The 14,613-nt window shown below is 48.7% G+C and overlaps 1 protein-coding gene across 27 annotated transcripts in view; it reads left to right on the top strand.

The window, feature by feature from the left end:
- Positions 1–14,613, top strand: part of DLG2 (discs large MAGUK scaffold protein 2) — an 891,570-nt gene that overhangs the window by 766,185 nt on the left and 110,772 nt on the right. The window lies entirely within an intron of this gene.

The following is a 14,613-nucleotide window of genomic DNA, read 5'->3' as shown; positions in this document are numbered from 1 at the left end:
CAGCAGGAGAGGCTGGGACAAAAGAGCCAGCCGTCAAAAGTGACAAAGCACATTAGGCACATTCTGCAGCTATTTGCCATGTCGAACAAGAGGATTCATTAATGTCAGTTACTGAGAGACATCTTCATGTATTACAGAAAAGAATTAGTATTCCACGAAATGGCTTCCGGGTTTTTGTTTTGTTTTTCAGCGTTAGCCATCCTGGCAATAACATGCCCCTCTGCGTCCCTTTGTTTAAAGCTAGTTACCGTATTTTTTGCTCTATAAGACTCACTTTTTCCCTCCTAAAAAGTAAGGGGAAATGTGTGTGCATCTTATGGAGCGAATAGAGGCTGCACAGCTATCCCAGAAGCCAGAACAGCAAGAGGGATTGCTGCTTTCACTGCGCAGCGATCCCTCTTGCTGTTCTGGCTTCTGAGATTCAGAATATATTTTTTCTTGTTTTCCTCCTCCAAAAACTAGGTGTGTCTTGTGGTCTGGTGCGTCTTATAGAGCGAAAAATATGGTACTTGTCGATCTCTTAGAAAACTGCCTTAGGAATTTAGGAAGCTGCTGTATTCTGAGTCAAACCATTGGATCCATCTACACTCACTGGCAGTGGCTTTCCAGGATTCCAGGCAGGATCATTCCCAATCATAGAATTGTAGAGCAGGAAGGGGTCCCAAGGGCCATCTAGTCCAACCCCATGCAATGCAGGAATCTCAGCTGAAGCATCCATGAAGGATGGCCCTCCAACCTCTGTGTGATGGCCTGGGACTTGGGCTCGGACTTGGAACCAGAGGAGTCTCAGTCCGCACTGGATCCTCTGCCTCAAGCAGCATCTGAACCGAGTCTGGGGCCTGATTCTGAAGAGCCCCAGTCTGCACAGGTTCCCCTGCAACAAGCACCAGCTGGGCCTGAGCCTGCCCTGGCTCCAGATGCGGGGATGACCTCGTTGCCTTCAGCTGGGCCATCATGTGCAGCTGCTCCACCACCAGTTGGGTCAGGAGAGGCTGAGGCGGCCTCTGGGTCTAGTAAACCACCGACATCTCCCGAGCTGCAGAGAAGAAGGTCTGAGAGAAGGAGAGACCTGAGTACTCACAGGAGGAGTGCTTGCCTTTCGGCGAGACAGGGAAGTGAGTCACCGGGGGGATCAGGACCGGCCGTTACCCTGACAGAGATAAAAGGCTGTCGGACCCCGCCCCAGGTTGCAGGAGCAATATTGCTGCTTGCTGGAACCTGCCTGAGACCATGTGCCTGACCTAGCCTGCCTTGGCCCTGTTGGACTGCCTTGGCCCTGTTGGACTGACTCCTCGGATTTGGGACCGGACCTGGACCACGTTGCTCGGGTTTACCCCAGGCCCGGCACACTCTGCTTATAAACCTCCAAGGAAGGAAAGTCCACAACTTCCCTAGGGAGAACGTTCCACTGTCGAAGAGCTCTGTCAGAAAGTTCTTCCTGATTTTTCGTCAGAATCTCCTTTCTTGTAACTTGAAGCCATTGGTTCGAGTCCTACCCTCCAGAGCAGGAGAAAACAAGTCATACCTGTAGACTGCAGTGAACCTGGCACCTTCCTCATGCAGATGTTCTGCCAGTGAGCTACAGCCCTTCCTGGGTACATGGGAAGACAGGAAGCTTCCTTACATCAGATTGTTTGTTAACCTAGCTCAATTGTCTACACTGACGGGTCGTGACTCTCCGTGGTTTCAGACAGGTGCTCTCTCCTTGCTCTACTTCCCTTTATTGCATGTCGAGACCCCAAAACCACCCCCTCGTTGAAGAACAACACACACAAGGACACAGATATTAAGTTAATGTTATTGGGCAAAATTTGGCCACAACTTTATTGATTGATTACAGAATGTGAGCAGTATTGGCTTAGGCATTGAATGGACCCGAGTATATCTGACTCCTGCCCATTGCACATGGAGTCCGGTAAGGGGAAACCACCAGTAGGGGGAGCCCCGTCGATGCAGACCAACTCGAGCTCCCCCTGGGGTTATATAATAATAATAATAATAATAATAATAATAATAATAATAATAATTTATTTATACGCCACCCATCTGGCTGAGTTTCCCCAGCCACTCTGGGCGGCTTCCAATCAAGTGTTAAAAACAATACAGCATTAAATATGAAAAACTTCCCTAAACAGGGCTGCCTTCAGATGTCTTTTAAAGAGAAGATAGCTGCTTATTTCCCTCACATCTGAAGGGAGAGCGTTCCACAGGGCGGGCGCCACTACCGAGAAGGCCCTCTGTCTGGTTCCCTGTAACCTCACTTCTCGCAGGGAGGGAACCGCCAGAAGGCCCTCGGTGCTGGATCTCAGTGTCTGGGCTGAACGATGGGGGTGGAGACGCTCCTTCAGGTATACAGGACCGAGGCTGTTTAGGGCTTTAAAGGTCAGCACCAACACTTTGAATTGTGCTTGGAAACGTACTGGGAGCCAATGCAGATCTCTCAGGACCGGTGTTATGTGGTCCCGGCGGCCACTCCCAGTCACCAGTCTAGCTGCCGCATTCTGGATTAATTGCATTTTCCAGGTCACCTTCAAAGGTAGCCCCACGTAGAGCGCATTGCAGTAGTCCAAGAGGGAGATAAGCCAGCCCCGCCCCGGGCTTCGGACAAGATCCACACACCCGCATTCCTTTAATTGAATACCCTTAATCTTGGAGGGGCAGGTGATGACCGCACCTCCCCTCCCCTCTCATAAGGTCATACAATGCCTAACCACCATAAGAGCCTATGTCCTACTTCCCTTTATTTCCAGAGAATGGTGCTCGCTTGGGCATCATGCACAACGGCAGCCAAATGGTTAATTTCACAGTTGAACTACTTTTCATTACTAGATCGTAGCTCCCTGCAGTACAAGCTGCACATAATGCGTTTGTCATCTGCGGGGGTCATTCTGCTTCTATCACCAAAAGAAATCCAATTTTCTCCCGTGTTATTACGTTTTTATGCATTGTCGTTGCAGAATATCCCTCTCCTTTCCTACCCATCATCCACCCCCCATCGCACACAAACACACACACACCCCAATCCATGCTTACCAACCAGAGTCACTGTAATATCATTTTGTGTGTGTGCAGTTCACTCCTGAGTGGCATTTTTCAATTACATCTTTTTAAAAAATATACTGTATAGCGGCATTATTTGCAGGACAAGCATAATGAATCCTTTTTGCAGATGCGGGTGTCATGAGTGACATTAGTTTTCATCCTCTCCCTTGAGAGGTGCATCCCTTTTGTTTTCTCTGTGTGTTGAGTTTGCATCTCTCCAACTGAATGCCTTAACGTGGCAGATGTCATTATCATGGTTTAAAAGCAGCAACTGGAAAATCAGTTTACGGTGTGTTCCCCCTTCCTTCTAATCTACCGTATTTTTCGCACCATAGGACGCACTTTTTCCCTCCTAAAAAGCAAGGGAAAATGTGTGTGCGTCCTATGGAGCGAATGCAGGCTTTCGCTGAAGCCTGGAAAGTGAGAGGGGTCGGTGTGCACCGACCCCTCTCGCTCGCCAGGCTTCAGGAAGCTATCCGCTAGCCGTGGGAGACCCAGCTCTCCCACGGCTAGCGGAGCGCTGCATTAATCCCGAAGCTTGGGGCGTGCGGAGCTCAGCGCACCCCAAGCTTCTGGGTGCCGACAAGGTCTCCGCTAGCCGTCTAGACCTTGCGGGCACCCAGAAGCTTGGGGCGCGCTGAGCTCCGCAGCCCCAAGCTTCGGGATTAGCGCTCCACTAGCCGTGTCTAGGCTGCGGATAGCAGCCTGCTTCCCGGAGCGTCGGGCGCCCTGAAAGCAGAGCGCCCGGCGCTTCGGGAACACATCCGCAGCCTAGGCAACCCTGCGGGAGGTCCCGCAGGGATGTCTAGGCTGTGGATAGCAGCCTGCTTCCCGGAGCGTCGGGCGCCCTGAAAGCAGAGCGCCCGGCGCTTCGGGAAGACATCCGCAGCCTAGGCAACCCTGCGGGAGGTCCCGCAGGGATGTCAAGGCTGCGGATAGCAGCCTGCTTCCCGGAGCGTCGGGCGCCCTGAAAGCAGAGCGCCCGGTGCTTCGGGAACACATCCGCAGCGTGGGGAGCCTTGCAGGAGTTCCCCGCAGGGCTCCCCACTCTGCGGATAGCAGCCTGGCGCGAGGGGCGCCCTGAAGCAGAGCGCCCTCGCGCCAGGCAGACATCAGCCAGCCCCACAAGCTCGGGGGACAGCAGGGAGGCGCAGCGCCACTATCCCGCTGTTCCTCGACCTGGTTCGGTTTCCCTGACCTGCTTTTGGGGGGGAAATAAAGGGAAATTTTTTTTCCTTTATTTCCCCCCAAAAAAACTGGGTGCGCCCTATGGTCTGGTGCGTCCAATCGTGCGAAAAATACGGTAATTATTTTCAATAGGGTCGTTCCATAAAGGAACAAAGGTTCAGAAGCCTGCTAATACCTTCAACTCATTCACACAATAGTTTTTTCATTGGCACCCCCACGTCCTCAACCCCCCCCCCCCAAAAAAAATTGTGCATGATTTATAAACATTATTTGCTCCTCTCATCAATTGAGCCACTGGGTGTTCATATAAATTTCATTTTCAGAAAGAGCAACAAAGAAATCATCTTCCAATCTCACCACGCCAGACAACACAATACTTCCCCCAAAGAATCATGGGAATTGTAGTTGCTTTGTCCTATATCCCCCTCAAACAGCTGCAGTTCTCAGAGTGCCCTGGGAATTGGCACTGTTTGTTAAACGACTCAGAATCATAGCTCTCTGGTGGGGATGAGGGGGTCTCCTAACAATCATCACCCTTAACAAACTACACTTTCCAGGATCCTTTGAGGGGAGCTATGACAGTAATAATAATAATAATAATAATAATAATAATAATAATAATAATCCCACCAGATGTCAAAGACAACAACTACCAGACTTTTAGAAGACATCTGAAGGCAGCCCTGTTTAGGGAAGCTTTTAATGTTTGATGTATTACAGTATTTTAATATTTTTTTGAAAGCCGCCCAGAGTGGCTGGGGAAGCCCAGCCAGATGGGCGGGGTTTTAAATTGAATTTTAACCTGTATTTTAAATTGGTTTTTCCCCCCTATTATGTTTTTATTGTAATTTTACTGGTGTTAGCCGCCCTGAGCCTGGCTCTGGCCGGGGAGGGCGGGGTATAAATAAAATAATTTATTAATAATAATAATAATAATAATAATAATAATAATAATAATAATAATTATATTTATACCTCACCCTCCCCAGCCAGAACCGGGCTCGGGGCGGCTAACACCAATAAAATTACAATAAAACGTAATAGAAAAAGAAGAAAAAGTTAATTAAAATAGGAGTTAAAATACAATTTAAAATGCAGCCTCATTTTAGTAGTAGCTCATAAATCGAAACCATAAGGGGAGGGAAACATAAGGGTCAGAGTGAGTCCAAACCAAAGGCGAACAGCTCCGTCTTGCAGGCCCTGCGGAAAGATGTCAAATCCTGCAGGGCCCTGGTCTCAGAATCAAGATGATTGTGCTTCAGATGTATATAGTGCAAATGGGGCCTAAATTACATGGGAGCCCCTAGACGTACTGCAGGCTCCTTGCTGTTGATGTTTGCCCTCCAAAGGATGGATGGCAACACAGCCAGGCATGGAGGCATGATACACATGGAATCAAGCTGCCTTATATCTGGCACAGGGTTTGTCCACTGTGGGGAACTGAGGGGCAGAGCTTCTCTGGGATCTGAGACTGAGGGCTTTCTCATCTCATGCTCCTTGAGATCTTTTTAACTGGAGATTCCACAGTTTAAACTTGAGACCTTCTGTGTGCGCTGTACAACTAAGCTGCAACCCTACCCTGCTTCCTTTCATTCCTTCTAACAGGACCATATTTCTGTATGAAGGGACGCGGGTGGTGCTGTGGCGCTAAACCACCAAGCCGCTTGGATTTGCCAATCGGAAGGTTGGCGGTTCGAATCCCTGTGATGGGGTGAGCTCCTGTTGCTCTGTCCCAGCTCCTGCCAACCCAGTAATAATAATAATATATCATTTATACCCCGCCCATCTGGCTGGGTTTCCCCAGCCACTCTGGGTGCCTTCCAACAAAACACTAAAATACAATAACCTATGAAATATTAAAAGTTTCCCTAAACAGGGCTGCCTTCAGATGTCTTCTAAAAGTTTGGTAGTTATTTTTCTCTTTGACATTTGGTGGGAGGGCGTTCCACAGGGCAGGTGCCACTACCGAGAAGGCCCTCTGCCTGGTTCCCTGTAACTTGGCTTCTCGCAGCGAGGGAACTGCCAGAAGGCCCTCAGCACTAGACCTCAGTGTCTGGGCAGAACAATGGAGGTGGAGACACTCCTTCAGATATACTGGACCTAGGCCGTTTAGGGCTTTAAAGGTCAGCACCAACACTTTGAATTGTGCTCGGAAACGTACTGGGAGCCAGTGTAGGTCTTTCAAGACTGGTGTTATATGGTCTCGGCGGCCACTCCTAGTCACCACATTCTGGATTAGTTGTAGTTTCTGGGTCACCTTCAAAGGTAGCCCCACATAGAGCGCATTGCAGTAGTCCAAGTGAGAGATAACTAGAGCAATTTGAAAGCATGCCAGCGTGAGTAGATAAATAGGTACCACTGCGACGGGAAGGTAAACAGCATTTCTGTGTGCTCTGCTTTCTGTCACGGTGTCCCATTGCACCAGAAGCAGTTTAGTCATGCTGGCCACATGACCCAGAAAAGCTGTCTTTGGACAAACGCCGGCTCCCTCGGCCTGAAGCAAGATGAGCGCCACAACCCCATAGTCGCCTTTCACTGGACTTAACCGCCCAGGGGTCCTTTACCTTTTACCTTTTTATTTCTGTATTAAGACCAGTATGCAGTATACAGTAATGTCACCACCTGCTTATCATCAACCCACTTATCTTTCATGCCCTTCAACATTTTCCCACTTCAGCAGCTCTTTGAGGATGATTGATCTCTGTCACACATCTATCCTTTGCACATAGAATTATATAGCCGATCAATGGTCCTAAAGAAGAGGCTTTGAATGACCAGAGAGGTATTAACAAATATAATGCAATACAATGAGAGAGAGAGAGAGAGAGAGAGAGAGAGAGAGAGAGAGAGATTCAGTAAAAGATAGATGGATAGATTAGATAGATAGATGATAGATAGATAGATATAGATTAGATAGATAGATAGATAGATAGATAGATAGATAGATAGATGATAGATGATGATTGATAGATAGATAGATAGATAGATAGATAGATAGATAGATAGATAGATGATAGATAGATAGATAGATGATAGATGATAGATGATAGATAGATAGATAGATAGATAGATAGATAGATAGATGATAGATAGATAGATAGATATAGATAGATTCAGTAAAACAAGTCTGCTGCAATTGGCTTTAAATTTTAAGTCAACTCTTCCTTTTTGCCTTAATTTAATTTTTGCCAACTCTGCTTTGCAAACTGTGGTCCTACTTAGTCATGGTTTTCCTTACCATACCCTCCACTGTTTTGCATCTAAACCTGGGGTGGGTAACCTTAGGCCCAGGGACCAAATGTGGCCAAACGCGGCTGGTCCTCTAGGCTCTTCAGAGGCTACACATCCTCCTGATCCACCTGCCTCACCAGCCCTGATTTGCAATCTCTCTGAGTGTTTTGGCCTGCCTGAACTTTGTCTTTGAACTTTGACAATGCTGCTTGCCTGCCTGAGTGGAAGACAGAGAGGTTGGTGTGTAGGGTGTGTGTGTGTGTAGAAACTAGCATCCTGTACAAAAGTAAGATCCACATTAACTGCACTGCCCACTTTCCCCTCTGACCCCACCCATCACTTCCATGTGTTCCCACCCCAGAAAATTGACCAGAAGGTAATCATGACCTTGGGCTGAAAAATGTTCCCTGCCCTTGATTTAGTCTGACTGGGTGCCTTGTCTGGTGGATCCTGTTAGAGACATTGAGAGAGAGAGAGAGAGAGAGAGAGAGAGAGAGAGAGAGAGAGAGAGAATGCTCCTTTAAATTCACAACGACTGACAAATTGCACAAGGGTACCTCGAGCAACAAGCTGGAAAAAGAGCCGAGAAGGTACACACCATTAAACAGACTAATACTGGATTCAATAACACGCCACACGGCTATCCTTTGTGTGCCTTCTCTTTAACAGAGGGAAGGCCAAGTATTCTTTTCAGGGCAAAAGAAAGAACGAGGGAGTTATTGCATATTGCGCAAAGCTCCAGAGGAACCTTAGCAATAGGTAGAGCAGGTGCCAGGAACCTTTGGACCTCCAGGTGTTGCTGGACGACAGCTGCCATCTCCCCTGGCCATGTTTCCTGGAGCTAATGGGAGCTTTCCCTCTGCAGCCTCAGAAGGGCCAGAGGTTCGTGCTCTGGGACCCAGTGTCCTGCCACTTGCACCTTGATGCAAGCTGACAATATCGGACAATCTGTGGGTCTGCAAGACAGTCCTCCCCCACCCTGAGGAGTCTGCCAGGGCTAATTACCCCCATATCAGCCCTGAATTACCGGCACGGCTAGGATCCGATCATATGGGAGTCAGCCATTTCCCACCGCCGGAAACAGGAAGCTGGGGCAAATGCTATCTCAGTCTGGCTGTATCTTCTTGGTGTGGAATGAAAGGGCGACAACATCTTTTCCTTCAACTAATTTTCAGCAAGATGTCTTGGGCCAGGCAGCCTCCCCTTCTGCCTAAGGCTGTGCCCAATGTGGCAGTGAGTGAACCTCTCAGCGTCAGTGACTTCTAGTTTCTCAATTTTCCCACTCTTAAGTTTAGTTCTCCACATTAGTTTGCCATTCGAAGCAGCAAACAGGTCCTCGTGAATATTCATCAGCATTTTAGTGTTAATATATTCTAAAATATGCAATGTTTGCCTAACATGCACATCTTTCCAAAGCAATTTCCCCTTGCATAATGCTTTTTGGTACGTTATTTTCACTAATATATGAATTTATATGCTAACTTTTGGCTTGGTGTGTGATTTTTGGTATGCGTTACTCAGCTCGAGAGCTGCATTGCAAAATCTGGAGATGTGTGAACATATTGTTTCAGAATGTGTGAATTAGGTAGGTTCACCTTTACATGTGAACTGGACTGAATTTCTCCCCCATTTCTAACAGACTTCCTCTTGTGCAACAGAACATCCTGCTTCTCTCCCCTGAAGTCCCCCCCCCACATGCACCTTCAAAATATTCTTCAGAGAGTTGGGGGATGCTATAGAGCAGTTTTTTAAGGCTGTGTGGGGAGAAGAGAGGAAGGGGAAGCCCATTGAATGAGCAGATAGATACATCTCGTGCAGCAATAGGGACAACTCCTAAAACATTTAAAGTCCTTTTCGTGTCACTCTACACAAAGAGCGAGGCAAACAGTGCTTGACTGTCCCTTGATAGGAGCTATCAAGCTTTCATAGCCTTGGTTTTCATGTAGACTCTTCTGCCTGGCTAAAATGCAATTGCAGGCAAGGGGTTTCCTGATCGACTCAGCAAACCTGGCTATTCCCTGAATAGCCTTGCTGCTTAACAATAGGTCTTCTGATAGGCTGGATCCACAGTCTAGTCAATAGTATGAATGGCTATTCAAGCCACGTCCAGCCAGCCTCATTGATTGTTCCATCTCCCAGGAACAAGGCTGGGTCGTCTTATCAATTGCTCTTTCCTAATCGAGCTATTTGTATTCCCACTGCTCTAAAGTAACCATCGAGAAGAAACCTCCTTATTTAAAGCAAAGCATTGGGGGAAAGCCATAGCTGAGTGGTGGTTTCACCTGCCTGAAATCATGGTGAGCTAGATGGACTCCGTATAAAACAGCTTCCTATGTTCCTAAGCTCTCAGTTCAAGAGCAGGGCACTGTGGGAAGAAGCACTCCTTCAGATATCATGGTCCTAAGCCATTTAGGGAAATGTAATCATCCTATTCAGCTTCATCATAAAGGTAAAGGTAAAGGGACCCCTGACCATTAGGTCCAGTCGTGGCCAACTCCGGAGTTGCGGCGCTCATCTCGCTTTATTGGCTGAGGGATCTGGCGTACAGCTTCCGGGTCATGTGGCCAGCATGACTAAGCCGCTTCTGGCGAACCAGAGCAACGCACGGAAACACCGTTTACCTTCCCGCCAGAGCGGTACCTATTTATCTACTTGCACTTTGACATGCTTTCGAACTGCTAGGTTGGTAAGAGCTGGGACCGAACAACGGGAGCTCACCCTGTCGCGGGGATTCGAACCGTCCACCTTCTGATCGGCAAGTCCTAGGCTCTGTGGTTTAACCCACAGTGCCACCCGTGTCCCACTATCATCATATTAATGTAAAAAGCATCCTCCACCCCACTGTAGCCAACCAACTAACTACGGGTAGCCCAGAAGAAGTATATGAGCCCAACAGCACTCTACTGATTGTTCTTTGCAGCAACTGATAATTCAGCGGATTAAGGAGCAACATTACCAAAACAGCAACAACAACACCCAAGCCTAGTGGGGAAAGACTGGATGGCTCTAGGAGAGGATTGGGGAAATTCATGGAGGATAATGTAGTCAGTGGTCACTAGCCTCCAGTCAAAGGAAGTAAGGCTTCTAAATACCTGTTTTTGGAAACCATGGGAGGGGAGAGTGTTCTTGTGTTTGGGTCCCGAATGCAGATTCCCTGCAGGCATCTTGTTGGCCACTGTGGAACAGGAAGCTGGACTTGATGGGTCATTGGCCTGACCCAGCAGGGGTTTTTTTGTTATTAAGAATGGTGAGTCCACCGCCACATCTTCAGCCCTGCTGCAGAGATGAAGGGCACCAGAGATCAAGGGCACCATTCTCAGAGCACCACTATGAGAAGAACTATTGGAGTACAGTGGTACCTTGGGTTACATACGCTTCAGGTTACATACGCTTCAGGTTACAGACTCCGCTAACCTAGAAATAGTGCTTCAGTTTAAGAACTTTGCTTCAGGATAAGAACAGAAATCGGGCTCTGGCGGTGCGGCAGCAGCAGGAGGCCCCATTAGCTAAAGTGGTGCTTCAGGTTAAGAACAGTTTCAGGTTAAGAACAGACCTCCGGAACGAATTAAGTACTTAGCCCAAGGTACCACTGTAAATCAGGCTGGGGATTGTCAAATGAACTGCCTTCACCCAGATAAATCTGCCTAGGTCCTGAGCTCAGCTACAGAGTTCCTCCTCATAGGCCTGACTTTAAGATCACTTGGACTGACAGGCACCAAAGACAGGGCCTTCATGGGGGTGGCCCCATGTCTGTGGAACTCCCAAATGTGTGGCCTCGTCAGTACAAACTTTTAAAATGGGTAATAATAATAATAATAATAATAATAATAATAATAATAATAATCCAACTTATTTCAGGATGTGTTCTTCATAGACTTTTAGTCTGCTGGCCTGAAGCTGTTCTGAGTTGTTTTCATCAGTTATGTAATGATGCTCACTGGCCTGCAAGCTTGTAGGCTGTTGTTTTAAGCATGCTCTTTTATTGAAACATGACTGGGCATTTTCTAATGGCTGTTTTATATAAGCCACCTTGCGAGGCCTTTAGGCTTTAAAAGGGAGCCTAAAAATAATAAAGGAAGGAAATCCAGGGCATAACTCTGATCCCTACTTGCCCTCTTTTGACAGTGTGAGAAGCTTGTCCCAAACTCCATTTTTAACCTGGGCGTTTTGAATGGGATGTGAGCATTCCAAGCTCCAAACTTCCTTTCCCCAGGAAAAAGAGTGTGGAAACATCCCAGGGCCACATTCCATTACAAAGTACATTCTGGGGCCTGCATTTGGCCCCAGGTCCTGTGATTCCTTGGGACGTGGGTGGCGCTGTGGGTTAAACCACAGAGCCTAGGACTTGCCGATCAGAAGGTCGGCGGTTTGAATCCCCACAACGGGGTGAGCTCCCGTTGCTCAGTCCCTGCTCCTGCCAACCTAGCAGTTCAAAAGCACATCAAAGTTTCAAGTAGATAAATAGGTACCTGTCAGGGAACTGCCATCAGTGCCCAAGGGAGAGAGCAAGATCCAGAGGGATTCCAGAGAGCGTCCCGGGATTGGGAGAGGCAGCCCATCTTCTGGGGAAGAGAATCAGCGTAGCACCAGTGGAGAAGGGGGGCAAATGGGGGAAGCGGCGAGGCGGTCCCATGACTCCTTGCCGGGGACCAGCGGGGAGAGTAGGGGTCCGCCGCTGCCTATGCCCTCCTTGCGCAGAAGGCTTTCGCGCAGAGAGAGTAGAAGGAGACTAGGCGTCAAAGAGCTTCTTTGCTGGAAGAAGTTTAAGAAACGCCCACTGACGGATTCTGCCAGCGATTGAGACAGCCACGGGCGCGTGGCTGTCCAGACAGAAAAGGTTCACTCAGGCAACCCAGCCAGGTGTTTGCACCGGCTTACGCATGAGCAACCCCGAGAACCATTACAGGTACCGCTCCGGCGGGAAGGTAAACGGCGTTTCTGTGCACTGCTCTGGTTCACCAGAAGCAGCTTAGTCATGCTGGCCACATGACCCGGAAGCTGTACGCCAGCTCCCTCGCAACCCCAGAGTCGGCCACGACTGGACCTAATGGTCAGGGGTCCCTTTACCTTTACCTGTGATTCCCACCTGAGCCATGATGTGATGTGATGTGTGGTACACTATTGGATTCCCCCCCCCCCCCGTTCCTTTTTTTCTCCCTGCCCTCAGTCCTTGCACTAGAAATACAGTGCCGTCTTTACCCCGGGTGTAAAGGGAATTGGGGTTGCTCGTGCGTAAGGGGGCTGCTGCTCTAGGCAACGTTGTCTGGCTAAACCTTTCCCTGGCTGGACAGCCCTTTCTCCGTGGCTGTCTCAGTCACTGGCAGAATCCGTCAGTGGGCGTTTCCTGAACTTCTTCCAACATAAAAGCTCTTTGACGCCAAGTCTCCGCCTAGCTTCCCTGCGCGGAAGTCTTCTGCGCAGAGTGGGCGTGGCCAGCGGAGGTCCTGGGCTCTCCCCACTGGTCTCTGTGGAAGAGTCTTGGAGCCATCTCTCCGAAGTCCTTCCCTGCTCCCCTTTCTTCCTGGTGTCATGCCGATTTCCTTCCCCAAAGGAGGTGTTCTCTCTCTCCCTGCTGGTCCCTTCTCCTGCATCGTTGGGGAGCCTTACCTCCACTCTTGGCTCCGATGGCAGTTCCCTGACACCGGGGTTCAAGGGGTGCGGGGCACACGGGCGCCAAATTCTGGGTGGCGCCAGGCACCCGCCGCAGAAGCCGTCTAAGCTCTTAACTATCTACCTGTTATGAAATAATAAATAACTTTGATCAAGCTAGAAAAACAAAATACATATATACCTAGGTATTAACAGTGTACCTACTGTTTCACTAAAGGACTTTTGACTTTGTGCACTCATTTATCAAAGATGCGCCGTGCCAGCGGTGGCGCTTGTCATTCACAACGGCGGCGCCTCTCAGACTCAACGACGGCGCTTGCCATTCTCAACGGCGCCGTGCATGCAAAATTAACTAAATTTGGGGGCGCTGAGCGGATCTTTGCGCCCCGGGGGCACATAGGCTAAAGACGGCCCCGGCTAGACATGGTGTGTCTACGGTGACCACAAACCCTGATACCTCTGTTCGTCCTTCCCTGCCAGAGGCAGTATGTTTAGGAATACCAGTTCCTGGAAACTGCAGGAAAAGAGAGGGCTGTTGCATTCAGGTCTTGCTTGTGGCCTTCCCATTGGGACATCAAGTCTTCTTACAATGGCAACAGTTGCGGTCCAGGAATCCATAATGCTGAGCAGAGCAAACCACTCCCCTTTGACCCTTCCCTTTTTCTTAAAAGGGCCTGTTTGTGGGATAGTAGCAGGAATGGCTTTGGGGGAGGGGGGAAAACTCTCTGTGCATTCTGTTGGGATTGGAGAAAATAATTCGGCTTTCCCCCACATTGTGGAGAGGGAAACTCAGAATCACCACTACCTCGAGCCATACTACTCCTACTACAGTGGTGCCTCGCAAGACGAAATTAATTCGTTCCGCGAGTTTTGTCGTCTTGCGATTTTTTTCATCTTGCGAAGCACGGTGTCGGGAAAGTTTTGGAAAAGCTTCAAAAATCACCAAAGTCTTTAAAAACCTCAAAAAAGGCTACCACACCGCGTTCTATGAGTTGCTCCTCGAAGTCAAGTCGCAACTGTATTAACAGTGTTAAGAAAAAGGAAACAAACTTGCAAGACGTTTCCGTCTTGCAAAGCAAGCCCATAGGGAAAATCGTCTTGCGAAGCAGCTCAAAAGACAAAAAACCCTTTCGTCTAGCGAGTTTTTTGTCTTGCGAGGCATTCGTCTTGCGAGGTACCACTGTACTTATTCTTCGAGAGCCAGTGTGGTGTAGTGGTTAAGAGTGATAGACTCATAATCTGGTGAACCGGGTTCGCTTCCCCGCTCCTCCACATGCAGCTGCTGGGTGACCTTGGGCTAGTCACACTTCTCTGAAGTCTCTCAGCCCCACTCCCCTCACAGAGTGTTTGTTGTGGGGGAGGAAGGGAAAGGAGAATGTTAGCCGCTTTGTGGCTCCTTAGGGTAGTGATATAGCAGGATATCAAATCCAAACTCCTCCTCCTCCTCCTCTTCTGTATCACATTTATGCCCCCTCTTTTCTCCAAAGAGTTCAAGGTAGTTGTTCTCCCCATTTTATCCTCACAACAACTGTGTGAGGTTGG

This window comes from Podarcis raffonei, chromosome 4 (genome assembly GCF_027172205.1).
Source record: "Podarcis raffonei isolate rPodRaf1 chromosome 4, rPodRaf1.pri, whole genome shotgun sequence".
NCBI classification, from domain to species: domain Eukaryota; kingdom Metazoa; phylum Chordata; class Lepidosauria; order Squamata; family Lacertidae; genus Podarcis; species Podarcis raffonei.
Note: the sequence above shows the minus strand (reverse complement) of the source record. Positions and strands in the feature narration are given on the sequence as shown.